Genomic DNA, 15452 nt, shown 5'->3' with positions numbered 1-15452 from the left:
TGAACAAAATAATTTAATTAAAAATGTTAGCCCAATTCAAGCAGCAGCAGAAGTGCAATAGCGATGTTTTTAACATTTCTGTAATATCCTCACTACCGGCTCCAAAATACTTCCCAAATAAGGCCATGCACCAGCCTTGTTTTACAAGTGAGGAATCCTGATGTAATTTATTTACCCAGATTAAGTGCAGGGCTAGAGACAAGCAGCCAGCCGTCAGCGGAGCCAAGAGGGGATTTCCATCCCTGTCCAGTGCCAGCCCTGTGGGTATAGAAATAGGCTCCTGGCTGGTCACGCTCCCTCATCGTGGGGTGAGATGCCGAGGTGTGACTGGCTGTGGGGATGGTTGTGGTCAGTACTTTACAATGGCACCGTCTTACCTGGCTTTAGGTTCAGTGCCTGCTTCCTCTCAGGCAGGCACGCTATCCTGTTACTGACCGTGGTAATCTGGGCTCACTATGCAGGGATTTGTCATGCGACACCCGCCAGCTCTCTTAGTAGTGATATGGGACAGTCCCCCCTAGGTAGGGAGCCGAGAACATGCTGCTCCTGGCAAGAACAGAGCAACGTGATGCTCCCTCCACTGCTTCAGCCTCCTGGCTGTCATGCCGTGCATCTGTATGATATGCAGTGCTGGCTGGCGATGAAAAAGGAATGAACTGGAAGGAAAGGGTATGACAAAAACGAATGGTATGGTATAACAGAAACTAGTTACCACGCGTGCGATGCGAATACTGAGCAGTTATGCTTCGAAATGCTGAACAGATGGCATTAGACAATGCAAAGATTGTTTAGAATTACCCTGAGGTATAGTGAAATATTGTCAGAGGTGTGGGAATGTGGTGAGATTTTCCAAAGAGGTCCTCTGGGACTGCTCACACGCCCCAGCGTGTTGGCAAGCGCTGGGAGACAAATTGAAACTAATAGCTGAGCAGGTGAGACCAACAGGATCTGTGCTTGTGTTGTTAAAAGGAGGCTTTAACAATGCCGAGTGGGACAGTGCCATATATTTGATAGCTGTTTTTGTTGCCATTACAAGTAATTTATTTTATGTGGACATCAGAAAGAAGATAAATTACAAGTAGCAGAAGCAATTAGCATGTTAGGCTGGGACTCTGTAGTTCTTCTTTCGAATGCTAGTGCCTGTACAGAGGAAAGCTAACTGAACTATGGAAGCACTTTAGAGTGCTAGAAATGGAAGTGTTCACTAGATTTAAACCAAATTTGAACAAAATACATCTAAATGAAAGAAAAAAACCTAAACTGTTTACTAAATTAAAAAAAAAAAAAAGCAAAACCAAAAACTATTACCATTGGCTATTTGCACAAGTGTTTAATAAGAAAAATACTAGTGAATTGTGCTTTTTAAAGTGCTAATTCCTATATCACATTAAAGTAATTAAAGGAAAAGTACAACTTTCGTCTTGACTTCTGTCTGAAAGTATGAGACAAAAGTTGTCAAACATTCACATGTGGTTTCTGTGGAAACAGCCCTAGTGTTTTCATTTAAAAGAAAAATGCTCTAACTTTTAGCAAATTATATTGGCTTGGGATGTGATGGTGCTGGAGAAGTGTTTTCTGTTTTGTTTGTAAAAAGCAAAATTTTCTGAAGTCGTGTGTCAAACTTGAGTTTTCCCTGTTTTCCACAAAATCAGCAGGTGGTACTTGCAAGCAAACTATATCTTCTAATTTGGCAAAAATTCACAAGAAGCAAATATATGGGGGATCTGCAGTTTGTTCCAGTGTGAAACTTGGCAAGGAAAAGATTGCCTGCAAAAATCAGGGTTTACTTATTACATTAGGCACTTTTTTTCTTTTTCAATATGCAATAAGGACATGAAACTTAAGTCGCCTTGATACTCCCTAGAGATGGACCCGGTTCTCTCTTGAATTCTTTCTTATGAGAAATGCATGCATATAATTTTTAAAAGATTTCCATGAAATAAAAAAGCAAAAGCTGAAAATGTGGGTTTTTTTTTTTTTGGTTGCCCCAAATGAAACCCAAATAAATAACTTTTTGACAAAACCCCAGAAATTCAAAGTGTTGTTTACTTACATAATTTCTGCTGAAAGTTTCCAGGAGCTGTTTTCTTTCTGCTTGTCAGCCCTCCTAACCTCTTTCTGTTCTAAGGAAGCATCTCAAGTATCTTTTTTTCAGGATTGCTTCATATGCCTGTGTTGTTGTTTACAAATATTAAAACTCTCATCAGGAATATATTATTCCTATGAATTCCCATGTGTATTGTATTTTAAAAGTCTGCATCTGTAAAACTTAAGCACTTTAGCTGTCAAGAGTTTGATGCAATAACTTTAGCCGAGATAAAACCTTCCACGTGAAAGTCAGGAGATGTGAAGACAATGGGGCCAAGCCAAATCTTTGTTGGCTTAGAAGTTTCTGGGTTTATGGTCTTCCATGGGAGAGTGGTTTGGAGGTGAGCACCAGCCAAAAAGCTTCTCTCTGGAGGAGGATTTCATGCCTGCAGTAGTCTGAATGCTCCCAGGAGCTCGTGAGCTGACTTCGTTTACCGTAATCTGCCACATGCTAACCTGGGCTCCTCTGTTGGATCTCAGCTGCTGTCCAAAGCTGGAGAGGCAGGTCTAATTCAGCCTCCAGTGTTTGTAGGCCTTAAAACATTTATTCTTTCTGTTCACAAGAAAAATTGCTGCCTGCTTTGCTTTTTAGTCTTTGAAACCTGTGTTTCCCTCCTGGCAGCGGGTGCACGCACACAGACACAAACAGCACTTAGGATTGCCACAACCCCTTTCTTATCTCACAGCGCCTGCCGAGAGCTCCCTCGAAAGCCCTGCCGAGAGCCGTCCCTGCTTGACGTGTGATTTATTGGCTCTCCTCCTCCCTTTGTCGCTGTGGGTCAACTCCACACTGAGCCAGTGACAGTCTCCCTGTTGGAGGTGGCCCCGTTTAGCACGGCTTTCCTGGTGGAGGTGGGTGGCCCGGCTCACGAGTGCCAGGGCTGCTGTCTGACAGACAGATGAGGAAGTCAGTGGGATGTCGCCTTGCATCTCTTGTGCTTTTGTTTTTTATCTTCCCTGGAGTTGTCAAGCTTTCTGCTTGTGGTGTTTTAAAACCAGGCTTCTGACAGCTTTTGGAGCGGGAATAGCTGCAGACGTGCCATCCAATTTTGGAGGGTAAAATAGCCCAGCGATTGGATGGGTGAACATAAGCAACAGAAGAACAGGAACATCAAAATGAAACATGAATGCTAAAGCAGAGCTTTGTCACTAAAGACTCTTTTTGGAGAAAAATCAGAGGAAACAAAATAAAACATATATATATTTTTCTTTTTATGCAAACAATGCTACCATTAACAAAGTACATTGCACCCAGCAGAAAATGCAGCTGGGAAGACCTCTAGGCTAAAACTTCATCTTTAATGCATGATTTCTGCATGCCTACGGACAGTGGCATTTTCATCTTTAGTGTCCATAATGATGAATCAAGATTTAAATAAGAGAGAATTAAATGACCCAACATCTGATTCTTCCCTGTCCTACAACATTGTATGCAGGTAACAGCTCTGGTGTTAGCAGGGCTAAAATCTGGTATCTGAGAATAAATTCTTACTCATGATGCACTTCTACATTTGTTGAATGGCACAGCTATCAATATTCTTAAAAAAAATAAATCAGCAAATTAAAATAGCAGTTGGTTTTCATAAAATAAACTATAATGTGTGTCCCAGACAACGCATATGTGGGAATTAATCTCAACCAGGCAGAGACTTATTTATTTGATTAACTTTTAGATATGGTAAGTAACCACATTGGAGTCAGCGTAATAAATAAAGTCAAACACGTGCTTTGTCTTTGCAGGGCTGCAGTCTTAAAGCTGAAAAGGTATAAAAGGGCTGCTTAGCTGGAAGCCACCAAATTTGTAACCTTTCTCTCTTTTATTATGTACAAAAGAAAAGAGCTTTCATTATCAACAGCCTCTTTTATCTTGAATTTAAACACAGTTCCCAGAAAATAGCTCACATTAAGGTCTGACTAGAAGACACCACCACCTTGTCTAGCATGCCTTACTCTGTCCTGCATCACATTTGTGGGAGTTAAAGAGTAGGGATCACATTTTATCTTGAGCTAATGCAGGATTCATTCTTGTATTGAGCTGTAAAAATTGTCCCCTGAAGCCAATGGAATGACTTTCACAGGAAGAAGTGTTAAATGACTGGAATAAGCACTGTTCCAGAGAAAGTGAAATTTTAATCACGTATCCTTGTAAAGGCTTCTATCAGCACTAAATTTTTATCTGAAACAGTCAGCACAGATAGCACCTAAAAGCTAGAAGATATTTTGTTTTCTGAAATTCTTACATCTTGCTTTCAAAAGTGGCTTAGATGTGACTGGTGCCTATGCAAGATCAGTAACTACTCTCAGCGGAGAGCTTTGAAGGCCAGTGCCATTGTGAAATGCTTTTTGGTCAGATGGCGTGTAAAACTGGTGAAATATAAGGGTCTGATTTATAATCAGATTTTGAAATCAGAGACTTGTGTGGCCTCTCTACCTATTAGGGTATACATATGAATAGGGTGTTACAAGGTCTTCAACTTTTACGTGGTTTTTGCTTGCATGCTGGAAATGTGTGCCTTCACAGAGCCATGGCTGAGTGCATGAAGAGATCCCTGCTATTTCCTCTCAGCCCGTTGACTTGTTTAGATCAGGGTTTCACAACCTGCATCATAAAGGGTATGCAGCTTCAATACTGATAAGGGAATTTCAGCCTAGTTTTAAGATTTGTTGTGGGGAAAAAATGTTAAATGCAAGCCTTAATTTTTCTATTTGTGGATTTACAGTGTGCTGCTTATTTTAGATCATCTCTGTTGGCAGCTTGGAATTGCTTTCTTATTACATACCATGCTTCAGTCATGATGACATCTTGTAGTAGAGTATAAGAAAGTTTAGATTTGAGGCAAAATATAGAACTGGTGGTTTCTAAATGTTATTCTGTTCCTTTTTAAAGGATTTAAATATATACATATATATAGAACCTATTTCAACAGTAATATTTTCCTGGTGTATATAGCACTGGTAGTGCCCCAGCTGTGTTTGGGGTATGTCAGGCTTTTTTTTGGAGCCCATTCCAGCCAACCCATCAGTGATATTTAGGCTGGAGCTTTTGGGAGCACTGAACCCATGTATGCACTGGTTCCCTCTATGCTGCACTCTCAAGTAAATTGTGATCTGATCCCTCAGCAGCATGGCTGTATGAGATACTCCCTGGCTGTGACAACCACTGAAGTGCATCCAGTGACCAGAGCTCTATTGCTAAATGCCATTGTAAAATTCTCTCACTGTAAAATGCTGGGAATGGGTTGAGGGGTGGGGGAACTATGCTTCTTCTAAATACAAAAAGGAAAGTTCAACTAATCCAAAAAATTATATTTCAAAAGTTTCACACAAATTATTTATTTACTTGAACAGAACATGTGCCACAAATCTGTTAAGTGAGGGACGTTTAGGGTGTGTTTTCTTGTTTGAATACTGGCTTTGGGTTTTGCTTTGAACAGTATAGTTTGAAAAAGCTCAGAAATGACCAGATGTATCAAATAATTTTATCAATATTTTTCCAGCTTCTATTTTATATATGCATAAAGTGCATGTGTGTATATATATATTACATATAGGTGTTTAGACAGGTTACATGTAATTGATTTGGGCCGTGTTCCAAACTGGTGCAATATTGGTCTTGTTTCAATGAATGCTACGCTATATATGCTAGGGATCTGGCTTTGTTAATTTTAAACTATGAAAATACATACTTAACTTTACACATTCAGCAGACCCACTTCTGCACACAGAACACAAAATAAAATATGTACAGCACCAGGCCTTAATTTAAGTCAAAAGCTCTGTGACTTAGTCCAGAGTGTGCCTTTGTGGAGCTTTCCCATTTTTCATTAAAGATGATGTGTTGTGCTCTAAATGCAGCTGCTTCAGAAAGAAAGAAAGGGAAAGAAAAGGAAAGGAAGAAATGGAAAGGAAGAAAGGAAGGAAGAAAGAAAGGAATAAAGAAAGAAAGAAGGGAAAGGAAAGGAAAGAGAAAGAAAAAGAAAAAGAGAGAGAAGCCAGAGGAAAAATAAAACAAAATATTTCTCAAAATTAAAACCAGGATGATATTTTTAAACAGGCTGTAAATGTTTTGGCCTGATATGTGTATGTATAAATATATACACAAACATAGAGACCAAATGTTAGTCCAAAAAATACATATTGCTATGTCTGCCAGAAAATAGTTTTTTCAATGCGTGATTTTCTGAATTGTTATACAATCTGATGCTTTTTTTTTTTTTTTTTTTTTTTTTAATAAATATGTAGATGTTTTACTGGGGGTACTGAAGGGGATAGGAAAATGTCTATCCCTGTCATCTCTGCATCTAAGTCTGAAGATTTTTCATTCATAGTTCTTTTCAGGAAAGACACAGCAGTGTAATGTTGGCTTTGTGCAGGGAAAGTTGCCTATTTGGTGGTCATTAGAAGATGGCAAGCATTGCATTGTTCCAGTAAGAAATCAATACGGTCTGTTTATCCAAGCACAGGCTCTGGAATGAGAAAGCTTTTACTGTTTCCTGCAGAGCTGGATGGGGCCATGGATGTAATTCTGCCCCCACTAAAGCGAGTGACAAGACTGCTATTTCTTTTTCTCAGCCTCTCAACCAGGTTTTGGGTTGTTCCTTCCTCTTTTATATGCATTTTATATTTTATATTATGGTTTATGTGAGTATTGTTTTTGTAATGCTGGTGTGAGTTATCTTAGAGATCTCTGCAAGGCATCCTCACCGTCAATTTTTCCAATTTTTCTGTGAAACTTTCAGTGACCGAGATTTTCACATGGTCAGACTTGGAGAATGGTTGGAAAATGTAAAGGGCCTAATAAAAGCTGGTAGAAAAAATTTTCAGGTGCAGAAAGGGACCCTCGGACATGATCCTATGTCTGCAGTGCTGTAGTCACAGTTTTTCTCCCTGAGAGGCTGCAGTGTACCCTGCTACGTACATGTACACAAATTTTTGTGCTCTTTTGCATGTTTACCACTAAATTTTCCTGTGGAGAACCCGTGCATGCAGAGCACGTGTGTATGTGACAGGGAAGAGGGACACTGGTGACAAAGGAGCACTATCAGCCATGGGACAGGCACTGTGGCCTGAGCGTAACAGAGCCAGAGGGTAAGCTGCAGGTCGGCATCTTCTCTGTTACTGTGAACCATACAGCGTAGGCAGTAATCCTTCCAGTCACTTAGAGCTGTGCTTCCCTCGGACTACAGACTTTTCCTGTGATCAGGACAGGCAGAAAACATGGAATCAGCTAATTGATCTTTCAGCTGGAAGCATTTTAATCTGCTGATAAAAATCAGCAATTGGGAAGGGTGGAATGAAGCAGATGTAATGCTTAATGATATTTTTTTTTTTTTTTTTTTTTTTTTGCAGGGTTTATAATTAAATCTCTTTTGGGCTTTTCTTACTGGTAAAATATTATGCAGGGAATTCAATCAATGTGTTACACATCTTTCAAGGATTGTGTGCTCTTTGTAAACTGCTTCCCTTACAATGATGAATTACTGATCTATCACTCTGGGTTAGTCTCTCTCGCGCTCTTACGTGGTGCAGACAGATGAGGCATGTAATTTCATTCCTGCTCGCTTTGCACACTTTTCCTTGGCCGGTTGGCAAAAGCCCTCTGGTGCCAGGTCTCACATTCCAGCTGTTGTGCATTTATCTTACTATCGTATGAATGCTTTACCATCCCATAGCTTTTTGGGAAGGGGGCTTTGGGGCAGACTATATTTGTGGGAAAATCCAGAGAGTCTGGCTGTGCCTTTGGTACACTTCTGGTTTGTTTTTCCCCATAGCTTAGACAGGTCACATACAAACAGGAGTTTGGTCAAAGACCATCAAAAACACTTTGTGCATCTCTATTAGATGCAGCAGCTTCGTACACGCGGGGAAAACAGAAGCTCCTGATCAGATGATGCTTTCCAATTCGCAATAGGAACGCTCTCCCTGTGCCGCTGCGGCTCACAACCCATGTCTTGCTGTAATTGCCTTCTGACAGCTACCTGGATTTACTCATCTGTTTCCCCCTTTTCCAGTGAAACCTGAAACCAGGTGAAACTTGCCCAGCATCAGGTTTCACTTCCACACTGAAATTCAAAGCCAAAAGAAGTCCTGGGTCTTCCAAGGTTCACCAGCCTCTTGTCAGCCCGGGACTCAGACACATGCTAGCCTAAGCCAATTTGAAGCTGTCAGTGGAAATAACGTGAATCAAAGTCTTGTCTCATTGCTTTTGGACGTGCTTGCCTTTAACAAATTTTGTTTACTTTGTATGTTTCTCTTCCTCTATTGTGTGTCTATTGAATAGTGCATGTTGATCATTCTATTGCACTTGGTCTCGACACGTCTTAGGTACAGGACAAATGCCCATCTTTTAATGGGTGGCATAATGATGCAAATTAAAACATATCACAGAAATTCACATGATACTTGTGAACATGTCCAAGACAAGTCTCTCACTGAAGAAGTTTTGCTTGGGTAAAAAGAAACAGGTATGTCCAATAAGGCACAAAGCTGGCACACTGAGATTTTTTTTTGTTGTTGTTATTAAAAATATGTATTTTTTTGTTAAGAAAAAAAGGAATGCCAATAGTAGTTTACTTTGGATAATTCTGCTAAGCAGCTGGATTTTGAGGAGATTATATAAACTGAAGTAATTGCCAGACTTCTGATGTGTGTTCCTTGCTAGCCATAATTTAAAGCTATATTAAATTTTCTGGCTTTCACCCTTAGTTCCATATGATCTGTGCTTTGTGTAGGGCCAGAAGTGGTGAGTAAACAATAACTATGACAGTCCTGAAATTTCTCTCTTCCTAAGCTAGCCCTTAGACCCATCTTCTCCTAGGTGTATATTATAGCTGTCTTAAGGCTATTCTAGCTTATGCCTGCTTGAATCCCATGGGGATATCCACACAGCAGGAAAGAGCAAGACTCTCCTTATGGCACAGGTTTTACTTATTGTTTCAGGGCAACATTTATGCTGACCATATTTCACATTAATTTTGGATCAAAGGTTTTCAAAAGTGGTAGTTTCATAAAGGAGCCAGAGAGTTAAAAACACGGGAGCTACAAAACTAGCTAGAGCCCAATATCCTGATGGTACCCGATTGTACACATAAGCTACATTAAAGAAAGCAGTGGGAAAAGTGGGAAAAGCACCAATGTGATAAGGCACCAGCTGTGAACAGCTCAGTGGTCTACAGAAATTCTCCTGCTGTCGCAACCACTAGCAAAGTGACCCGGGGTGAGGGTGAAGCCATGGTAAGAAATGTGAACAAAAATGCAAACACAAGCCCAGCCAACAAAGCATGTTTTATCACTGTTCAAGACTGTGACATTTTCCAGCGTATCAAAATTATCGTCCTACACTCTTCCGGGGATATCCGCTGTGAAAGTTCAACATCTGATCAGCCTCAGAAGCTCTCGTCTGGTGCCTGTGGTGGGAATGAAAGTATGAGAGCAGCATTAAGTCACTGTATCAAATCTGAAGAAAATTCTTAATAGGAGAGAATAACTGTAGTCTCGATTCCCATTGCTATTACTGGAGAAACTAATGCTTCAGTCACAGTTGGAGCGCAGCTCCTCTCCTTGCCCTTGGGACCATCACAGGCAAATCCTGAAGAAGTGTGCTGACATCTACGGGGCAGTTTTGCCTCAAGAGCTGAGACTGGACATAGTGGGGGCAAAACCATGGGCTGTGTCTGTGGTTCTCTCTCCCCTCTGCAATGCTCAGCTCTGCTCTGCATTTACCTTTGTTGTCTTTAGCATTCAGCTGGGCTGTTGCATTTTGTTCACATTCACAGTTGTTAATGTAGCTCTGTGGTTGTTTCCTTTGCTTCTCCCTGTCCTTCTACCATTCCATCTCTTTGAGGAAGGCAGGAGGCACTCTGAATGCAGAGCTGAATTAATAACTAATCCATAATGCTGGGAGAGGTTAGACGGCAAACTTTTAAATGGACATGACTTAATATTGTGGTCTTCTTTAGATCCATGGATAGAAAAAGTTATTTAAAGTGCTGCCAATGCTCCCAGGAAAGTGTGGAGTCACAGATGGCAATTTAGTAACAGACAACTTGCAGGATCCTCTTTGTGGTGGGAGACTGGTTGTAGGATACATGGCATGCCTGCCCATATTTGACTTGACTGCCTTGTACTATTACCTCCCTTCTCTGAAGCCGTGAAGCATCAGGCTGCCTCACACTCCCCGGAGCAGGCTGTGGTTTTCACAGCCGCATTCATCTGACCTCTGCTGAGGTCAGGCACCAAGGCTGGCACTGACACTGCAGGTATCACAGCTGGTAACCAAAGTGAGCCACAGAACCACAGCTGGAGCTCAGTAGTTTTCTCCTGGGAGAAGTGCTCCAAAGCAAAGGTGAAAGCTCTCCAAGCCAGGCATGCCACTCAGGAAGGAGCCCAAAGCATCACAGCAACCTCACTTATCTCCTGGCACTGGGGCAGAGCCAGGAGCATTTCCCTGTCAAGACAGCCAGCAGTGTGAGCAGAACACTGGGAGTGCCCTCCAAACTGGTGCAGCTCCCAGAAAAAACACATCTCATACATCAGGCACTCATGTTTTCATTGCCACAATGGACTTCTCAGATGAAGCCCATCATTTGTGCTCCTGCCTGACACACATCTTTCCTGTAAGCTCTTGCCTCCACTGGCCCTTTGACACTGGCTTTGCCCCGCCAACATGCTGGTTGTCTTCTGGTATGGTATCCCCGTGGTACTACTGGGGTTTTCGGGACCTGCTGTGTGGACAGCAAAATCTGTGTTTCAGCCACTGAGTAAAAAGAGTCCTTATTCTCCAGGGAGACCCTGGTCAGACTCCTGATACCAAAACAGCAGTGAGGTTACCCAAATGTTAAGCAATGTCAGCGTAACAACTAGTCACCTAGGGTCTCCTTGCCATAACTGGATGTAGCAGAAATCTTAGCATGGGGACAACACAGGTTAAAGGACTGGGTGATTAGGATGTTCTATGCAAATCTCCAGAGCTGTGGGATAAGGTCTTCATCATCTTAAAGAAATTCCATAATTTGCAAAAAGATCCTGCCAGTTCCATATCCTGACTCTCTGACAAATAATGGATTATTAGAATTCAAATCACTATTTCAAAGGATGCTTGCAAGAACCCAAGAAGAGATCTTGGGAACTTTGTACATGGTTTGAGTACTTTTCTTAACTTGATTTGAGATCATTCATTACACAGAAAAAAAAACATTTGGGGAAAATAGCAGTAAAGTACAGAGTACAAAACTTCCCCCTCTGATAATAAATCATAATTGTTGCTACACTACAGCTTGTTTTATGTTCTATTCAGTCTGTGTTATTCACTAGCAGCTTGTTTGCCATTAGTTTTTAACCAGAGCATGAAAAGGCCAAACTGTGTCTACACAGAGAGTCCTTGCTCTGGATCATGCAGCATAACCCCATGTGCCTCCGTGGACTGGGTACCTCTCCTCTGAACCTCACTGCATGCTCCATCAGAGCACCGCACCTTTGCCTGGCTGCTTCAGACCTGCACCCATCTCTGGTGTCCGCAAACCTGTGATAGACCCCAGGAAAAGTACTGGATGGAAAAGAAGAGTAGTGCCATCTCTGACCTAGTGGAGACCCCTTGCTCTCACTATCCAAATATTTCTTTCAAGTTACTTTTAATGTTATCTGTGTTAATAGGTATTCAAAAAAGCAAAACTGGTTATTTTTCCTGTAACTGCAGCGTTTTTTTGAACCATTGTAGCCACTCCTAGCTATTTTTTTTAGTGATTTACCTTTTCCTTTCATTTTTCAGAGCCCTCAGAAAGCTGAACAGAGGCACCCAGAGGACCGTGAATACTGGCAGGACTCCTCAAGATTGATTTGTGCAGTGTTGGAAGATGATAGTAGGTAACTAGACTCCTCCAAACAACAACCAACTTAAATTCAAACTAGTGATTTATCAACATATTGGTGAATTAGTTTTCTAATAATCTAAACAGCTCCTTCTCATATTTTGCTCCAGATACATCAGTAAGGTCTATCTGCTTCACATTTGTGTGGTGGATTTACTTTTCATGCACCTGCTATGACTGTTATGTTTCACTGACAAGGAGAGGCAGAGATTTTCTCTTCTAAGCAGTTATTGAATTACATTTATTTTCCTGTGCTTTTTTCTCATCTCTTTCTCTCTCTGGAAAAGATCTCAGATTCACAGCCTTCATGCCTGAGTGATCCATGGAGCTCCATTTCCTGCCTGTTTCAGGGCTTTCAGTAACAGAAGTCGTCTCTCTCTGGTCTCTGAAGTGGAAAAGCTAACTGTTCCCTTCAGAAAGAAAACCCCTTTTGTTCCCACTTTATTACATATCACTAATGACATTATGAAGGGCTTTGTTGTGTTTCTGTCCTTGCTGCTGCTGGGGGTGTATCGCAGTGTGCATTCATGAACTTGATGCTACATTCCCAAGCAAACGTGCTCTTCACAGCTTTGTTACGGACTGTGTGGCACGTGCTGTATTTTGGGCAAAATCCTCATCACTTCTCTGAGGCTGTGCGTCCTCAGAACTGCAGATGCCTCTTCTCTGCTCACAGAGGATTACTTTGGTTGGAGTAGCACCGCAAGGTAGCAGCCAGGCCCAACAACCTCAGCAAAGGTTTTTATGAAGCAAAGGGTGCATCTATCATCTGCATCCACGTAGGCTGAGAGTTATCTCTAATTCACCACTGTCTGGGATTGCTTGTTATTGATTCCTGTAAATTGTCCTATTTGTCTGAGCGCTGCCCAGATGAACAGCAGACGCTTGAGAAACCAAAATAGGAGTCAGCCACAGGGTTCAGAGATTAATCTGTCCCTTTGGGGTGCTGAACAGCCAGAAATCCAAATAGCTTGTTGTAAGAGGCTTAACAATGCAGAACAGCTGATTTCAGATTCATCCATTGAAAACATACATTCATGTTGTTGGATGTTGGAATAATGCTAAATCACTTTAATCTAAACCACATTTGAATACAACTCCCACAGTTTAAAGGGCACTGAATTAATCTTGTGAGTAACAGAGTTGCCTCGTAAAATGCATTTGTGTGATGTTGTAAGAAACTTATAAGAAACTTGACTGTGAAGGGGGCAGCTCTTTGAACTTGTAAACCCTCGCTGTTTAGAAATATATAGCTGTTTGAACACGAGTCTAAACGCAGCAGAATTTGAACAAACTGTTCCTCTGCTTTCCCATATTTTAATGTGCTCATCAGTGAATATTTATGTATGAACCCTGTAGTAAGCACAGTCGTCATTTCTCAGCTGTCTCCAATTGGCAGATCGATGAAAAATTTGGTGTGCTCCCACTCAATTGAAAAAAGTAACTAACAGGCTGCTAGGTCATTTTCTCTCAACGTTAATCCATCATTATCACCTGAAATGCATTACTTTGAAGACTGAAGAAGGTCCATATTTCAATTTAAATGATGCCTAACAGGTATAAGCTTGACATTTTCAGTTCCCACTAAGGCTTAAACAGCTGACAACATTTTATTTTGCTGAGAATATATCTTTTCCTCCTCAAGGATTTCTATACAAAGACTTTGCAGTAGGCATGCCTTTATGCTAACCAGAGACAAGTCTAGTTAGTTATTGAGAAATGCCTGCGTTTTGCAGGGTTTTAAATTATAACTATGTAAGAAAGAAGTTTTGTGTTTTTTTTTTTTTTTCTTCCCTGTTACTCTTTTTTTTTTTTTTTTCCTGCTTACAGCTAAAATCGTTGTTATCTTAGAAAGGGAGGATAATATTAGATACCTGCTGTAATTGGGAAATAAATTCAGGAATCTGTGGGTTTGTTATTTTTGTTTTGTTTTGTTTTGTTTTTCAGACAGATAGGCTTCAGCCTGGATCTGTCATCTCACAGTGGTAAAGGAAGGGCAGCAGTCTGTTTTGAGTGAAAAGACAGAAATGATTTCTATGGCTATCCTTTTGGAGGTATAGCTTGTGTTCCTCAAACTTGCTGTGGACCATGGACTGGAATATTGCTGCTACCCTACATTCAGAGGCAGTTTGAAGAGTGATTCCAATCCTTCCCTATGTTTCCCTTAAGGCACACGTATACAGACATACATGCCATGCGTAATACAGTTGCCAAAGGTTGAGCATGTCAAGTTCACTCAGGCCTCAAGAACCCGCAGATGTTTCAAATCAAAATGTTACCTTAATAGGAATAATGAGGTGCTTGAGAGAATATTTTGGTCTGTACCATTTGAATGGGAAAAATTATCTTTGTACTCCGGGCATTCTGTTCATCTGAGCATCTTTGGCTCAACCCCCTTCCCATAAGTTATCCGGAGAAGAAAGCTGGTGATTTTTCTCTACTGCAATTATGGGTGTAATTTACTACCTTAAAAGCATCCAGATACACAGTAAGGTATTCTGAACCAACGCTGAGTGATCTATTTCCAGTGCTGGTGGACTGGGGTGCAGGCACCTTTCAGGGTACATATGCAACAGTGCCAGGCAGCAGGTGCACAGCTGCCCGCGGTGGGAGGAATTTTGGAGAAAAGTAGTCCCAGGTGTACTTTATTTCACCTTGGGCACAGCAAAAGCACGTCTTGCACAAACAGATGGATTCCAGTCTGGGTTTGTCATGTTGAGAAGATGGTAGCTCCTTTTCAGAGAAAGGAAGGAACTGCAGCTGTTGGAGACCTGCTGCCTAAAAGGTCATGGGAGAAGACAGAAAGCATTTTTACACAGCATCCCACTCTTCCTGGGAGAGTCCTTGGAGTCTAGGCCACAACATTTGCTGGATGTAATTCTCTCTCTGTTTAACTGAGAGGATTTTTCCTCCTCATGCTACCATTCCTTAGAGAGTCTATCTCATGCTGAGAGGCTTTGCATAGTTAATAATTAATTATACGTAATTTCAAAATAGTGCTTTGAAATGATTTCCTTTTGTTTATTTTATGAAACAACAACAAAACAAACACAGCACATTCCCCCAAATTACAGTGTTTCCTTTACTGACATATTTTACTTGAGATTGTTCTTTTATGGGAAATTACACAGCTCGTTAGTTTCTGGAATAATTGGTATCCAATGGTGTCATCAAATCACAGGCTATAAATAAAAGGAATTTTAAGGTATGAAATCTTCATTGAGCCTGTCTTCCAAAGCATCCTCTTTTTTTGGATGCATCTGGCTATCTCAACAAAATCCAGTTCATGCGTTTTGCCTAAAATGTTTACCCACCAGAATGACCATTCTTATAAGTAACAGAATATCAAATGTTTTAGGCATATTGTATTAAAATCACATGAACACACTGACTGCTTAATGGTTATTGTCAAAAGAAACTAATGAAGACACACACAGCAATAACATTTACAAATAGAAAGGCTGAAAGGAGACAGGCCACTGAGCAAGAACACCATTT

The 15452-nt window shown here is 41.0% G+C and overlaps 1 long non-coding RNA gene across 13 annotated transcripts in view; it reads left to right on the top strand.

Annotated features, from left to right (window-relative positions):
• The window catches only part of LOC137853901 (uncharacterized), a 203351-nt gene that overhangs the window by 163750 nt on the left and 24149 nt on the right, over positions 1-15452 (top strand). For 11 of the 13 annotated variants that reach the window (XR_011094824.1, XR_011094813.1, XR_011094812.1 and 8 more), the window contains one exon: positions 11855-11949. This is a non-coding gene — a long non-coding RNA (uncharacterized lncRNA). The remainder of the gene's footprint in view (positions 1-11854; positions 11950-15452) is intronic. The other 2 variants (XR_011094821.1, XR_011094819.1) reach the window with 1 other exon arrangement.

This window comes from Anas acuta, chromosome 3 (assembly GCF_963932015.1).
Source record: "Anas acuta chromosome 3, bAnaAcu1.1, whole genome shotgun sequence".
In the NCBI taxonomy this organism is placed as follows: domain Eukaryota; kingdom Metazoa; phylum Chordata; class Aves; order Anseriformes; family Anatidae; genus Anas; species Anas acuta.
Note: the sequence above shows the minus strand (reverse complement) of the source record. Positions and strands in the feature narration are given on the sequence as shown.